The following is a 5,134-nucleotide window of genomic DNA, read 5'->3' on the forward strand; positions in this document are numbered from 1 at the left end:
CCCTAACACCCTGTTGTTTCTATTTAATCCTTGGTAATTCGGTTTGTTGTCCTAACACCTGGCAGTGTTCCTCTGTGTAAGCGTTCTGTTTTTTAACTTCCTGTTTTAATTTATTTCTTTCCTTCTCCCGTGCCTTAGTGTTCTGTGATTGTTTGATTCAGCTGTGTCTTGTTTTCCAGCCGTAATGACTTTCCTGATTCTGATTGGATTTTGTTACTCTCTGCCTGTGACCTTTAGTTAGTGTAATGTTTTTGCTTTGTTTTTGTTTTGTTTGGGTCCTTATTCTTATCCGGGGGACGGGACAAGGAGCCCAGACCTCCCTCTCCCTGCCCACCTCCTTCAGGCTATCTGGCTCCTTACAGTTTAAATGAATGATGATTCTAGCAAAGCACATGAGGCTTTAAAACGAACAATACTTTGTAATAAAAACAATACAAACTATACAATTAAGTATAGGTTCTACCTTACAGTTACAATTGTAGGGTTTACCTTACAATATAAAGCACCTTGAGGCGACTGTTGTTGTGATTTGGCGCTGTATAAATAAAACTGCATTGAATTAACAAAGCTCTGAAGAGGGTAATTAGATGCAGTATATATAAAAGGGGAGATAATCATCTGTGATCCAGTTACAGACCAATTTTTCTGCTTTCCCACAATAAAGAAAATCATTATCATTTAAAGCTTCATCTTTCTTTTAGAAAGCTTCCTGTTTATTGCTTTCTTGCTGTAGTCATGTGCAGGGGAAGGCTAACACCACTAACACAGAACATCAAACCCACCCAAAGTTGTTATTTTTTGGTCGTTTAGGGAGTGTAAGTTCTGATTGGGCAGGCAGCTTACAGCCCACCTACAAAGTGTCCCACTCTCTCACCCACCAACATGATCAGAGACACAAACAGACAAAGGAAGAAGCAGTGCTGTCTGTCCAAGCGTGCAGAGGTGTTCAGCTGCGAACTCAAAGCAAGGCAAACAGGTAACACACACAAACACCTGCTGCTGCAAAGGAATCACTCGAACTATAACCTGCTTAAACTTGTACAGATCAGTCAGTATGCTGTTCATGTCTGACTTACACCAACCTCGCACTGGGATGACACTCTGACACTTTTTTGTCTAAGCAAGGAAATTTACATTTAACATTATCTGGTTGTTAGTCTTCATTAACTTTAATCCATGCAAGATGCCATGGTCCTGAGTCTGACGACTTAGTGTTTTGGGTTTCTTTACATTATTCTGTGTTCTTGTTTATTCTGTTGTCTTTTGTTTAGGTTTGCTATGTGTTAGAGTTTTGTTTTATTACCTGCCTGTGTTCCCTGTCCACGGTGTCACTGTGTCTGCTTGTGAGTCGGTCAAGTTCATTGTCTTTTAGTTTCCTGTTTTATTCTGAAGGTCCTTGTCTCATGTGAGTGTGTTCACTTTACGTTCCCCCTGCCTTGTCAGCTGTGATTTCTCCCAGGTGTGTTCCCCTCCTCTCTCCCATCACTTGATTACTGCTGTGTGTATTTAAGCCCTGTGTGTTCTCCTGCCTGTTGCTGGTTCATCTGTGTTATTCCCCTCTGTCATCCTGAGTGGTTTCTGTGCGTCTGTCTGGGTCTCTCTGCCCTTCACCCCAGTTGGCTATCATTTCAGGTTTGCTCTTTAATAATTTCATCCTGTGAGCCGTGACACAAGAGAGCCAAAGACAAACTGTTAAGTGTCTAAATAAATAAATAAAAGTGTCAAACCAATTTTTTGTAGCAGAAATACAATTTTTTTTAAAACCAGTGCAAAACTTTTGTTTGGTTTATGTGAGGAGTTTGAGATGGAAGTGATGTCCTTTGTGTTTTTAAACAAGCTGAACACCAAGATAATTTTGAGAAGTCAGGTAAACACATACTACAGGTAAGATCTAGGTCTCTAAACATTTCTGCCACAATTCTGTTCATATACTCCTGTATCCACAAAACATTAATGTATTCCAACAGTATCCACGACAAAATCAATATTTCAGCAATTGAGGTTATTCTGCACAAAAGATTTGTTAACGAATGAATTATGAACAAAAGCCAAAATGCTGATACTATCTAAATTATTTCTGCACTACAGCATCCTCCAACTGCAAACTAGTCACCTGAGTTGCAAAGATCTTTTTCAGCACAAATCTGAGGACACGGTAAAAAGTAAGTACTGAGTATTCACTGCTTGTTCAAAACCATACTGCATGCTGCCACATGTTTGGAGAATCTGTCTTTATAAGCAAGTTCGTCACAGAAAAACCTAAAATCATTTTTTTTCTCTCCAGTCTTTGGTATTTTTAACAGAGTGATATTATGGCGGCAGCAGCACCTGGTGAGTTCAACCAGACTTCAGTGGTCTGCATGACCCATTGTCTAATCATATTGTAGCATGGTGAGATCTCATTGGTTATTGTCATGTAGAGGCAATGCAATACTGGTTCTGATGTTGGAAGAGAATATATGGAACAGGATACTAATAATATCTGTATTGTAAAGAGAAAAAAAGTTGATGAACATTTTCATTTTGCATTTGATTTTTTTTTTTCTAACAAACAAACAAATCTTATCTTCAGGTCATAAATCAGAACTGAATGAAATTTTCTTTTCTTTTAATAACAAACAAAACATCACATTCAGCAAAAATTGGAACTTCAACAACAGAAAGAAAATTCTGTCTGTTTAATGCATGTTCTTTGTGTTCACACACTTAACCTGCACCTAATATACAACAATATCATACTACAACTTAGTAGTATAAGAAGATAAGAGCAGTGCAATATGGGCGACAGTACCTACCCTGTGATCAAGTCTTCATAGATTTGTACTTTCTACGTATGTCACATGCCACCTAGTGTTCAAAGGGAGGAAGTGTTCTGTATTGCACATATTGTTTGATTGAATCTGAACACAGCAGCATAGGGACCACAAGCCAGTAGTGCTGTGGTAGTGTAATGTGCAATTCAATTCAGTTTTATTTATACAGTACCAAACCACAACAACAGTCACCTCAAGGCGCTTTATATTGTAAGGTAGACTCTACAATAACACATACAAAGAAAAACCCAATAATCATATGACCCCCCTATAAGCAAGTATAATGGTGGCATTTATTTTTTAGCTATTCTACATGAAAGATATCTATTGTTTAAAAAGATTTAATTTGCTTCAGCATTTGAAATGACAGGTAACAGGGCTGGACTTTGATGTGAACAGAGCAGCCTGCCTCACAACAAGGATAACTCTGAACCGGGCCGTTAATACTATGACAACAACAACTGCAAAAACAGCTTCACACACACATACACATCCGCTTTAGCCAGATTTCCACAGAGAAAAAAACTACACAGAGAGCTTACACACACACACACACACACACACACACACACACACACACACACACACACACACACACACACACACACACACACACACACACACGATTATCCAATCCCTTTCAATCTGACAGAGTGAGACAAAAAAAGCCCCACATGCATTAAACATCTGTAATTATATAAATATTGTACTGTTAAAGAACACTTACTGTTTTTTAAGGGGAGAATTGCCTCCTTCTTCAGTAACAATGATTGAGGTCACCACCAGTGACTACTGTAGTTATTGGCTCAATGTACAATGTAGTGTTATTAACAGTTTTCTTTGTTTTTTTCTTTATGTCGTACAATACTGTTTTCCATTCCCAACCAGTTTAATCCTTTTATTCAGCTTATTTTATCTAATTTAACTGTTAACCTGTTTTAATCTGACCTTTGACCTTAACCTTAGTCTAAACCTTATTTTTAAAATAAAAACCTTCCACAATTCTTGTATGAAAGCTGTTTTTATGCTAACACCTTAAAAACCAGTAAAAGCCTAACCTTAAACTTAACTTTAAAATAAAACTATTTGATTCTTCTTGACCAAACCAAAATCTCTCTCTTTTAACTTTAACCATAAGTCTTAAATTAAACCTTATTTTATAACCCTTTTCTCAACTTGTAATTACAACTTTATGCATTTAACATGTATCTTATCATATAAACACAATTTGACTGAGAGAACTTTGACTGCTCACATTTAAATTCAGTTTATGTCCATTCTTTGCAGCTTTCAGTATAAACAACAGACTCTGCTTACATTTATTTTGAAGGCCTTTTGTGAGTGTGACTCAGTTGTCTCCAGCTCTGGCATCTGACAGCAACTCCGTCAGGAGCCTTTTCAATTGTCTTTTCTCCTTTCTTCCAACCAAAATAAAATAAAAAAATTCACGTTGGGTCACCAATTTGTCATTTTCAACCCTTTCACACATAATAGAGTGGTCTCTAAGTGGACAGCTATTCAAAGGCTGTTTTCTTGTATTTGCATTAGTTTTGACAATATAGTTGCACATAAACATAAAACACCTGGATGACTGAGAACCTTCACAGACATAACACACAGTGTATATTATGTATTTGTTTGTCATACATTGTTTGTCATACATCAAAACGTGTTGTCCACCTAAGTGGACGTGTAAAAAACTCTTTGAAAAGTACATGTTTAAAAATGAATTTCAAAACTTTTTTTTTCATGCCTAAAGTTGAATACATAGAAGAATAGAATAGAATGGAATAATCCTTTAATTGTCCCACAGGGGGACATTTGGTTGTATCAGCACCACATATACAAACAGAACAGGACACAGAACAGAAACACATTTTTTACATACTTACATGATGGACAATAGTTACCAAAGCAGAGGACTGTACAGTTATTAAAAATTTGATTACAGATAAATGGCAAACCCAGGTTGTAGTGTGCAAACAGAACAGGATACTGAAAGATGTTTAAATAGTTAAGAATATTTAAGATAATTAGAAAAGTGCAGATTAGGGCTGGCTAATATGACCTAAAATCCATATTACGGTATAATTTAAAGCATGAAAACAGAATTTATTACATTTAATAGAGTTAGAAGTTAGCTCGCTAGTTTCCACCTAAACATGACATAGCATGTTGTGACTGAGAGTTTTCTGACAAAATTCAAACGTACAGCTCTGCTCTCACTTCCAACATAAATGAGGACAGAAAACTAAACAGCAGTGACGTTTGTAGGATTTCTGTTCTTTATAATCTGTGCCAGTGGGAGCATGTACAGGGAG

The 5,134-nt window shown here is 36.8% G+C and overlaps 1 long non-coding RNA gene across 1 annotated transcript; it reads left to right on the forward strand.

The window, feature by feature from the left end:
- Nucleotides 1-910: 910 nt before the first annotated feature.
- LOC106456015 (uncharacterized) lies at nt 911-2,335 on the forward strand. The gene is made up of 3 exons (XR_001290201.1): nt 911-976; nt 2,089-2,162; nt 2,285-2,335. It is a non-coding gene; the product is annotated as an uncharacterized LOC106456015 (long non-coding RNA).
- Nucleotides 2,336-5,134: the final 2,799 nt, after the last annotated feature.

Source organism: Pundamilia nyererei, unplaced genomic scaffold, assembly GCF_000239375.1.
Source record: "Pundamilia nyererei isolate P.nyererei 1_Seehausen unplaced genomic scaffold, PunNye1.0 scaffold00985, whole genome shotgun sequence".
Lineage (NCBI taxonomy): Eukaryota > Metazoa > Chordata > Actinopteri > Cichliformes > Cichlidae > Pundamilia > Pundamilia nyererei.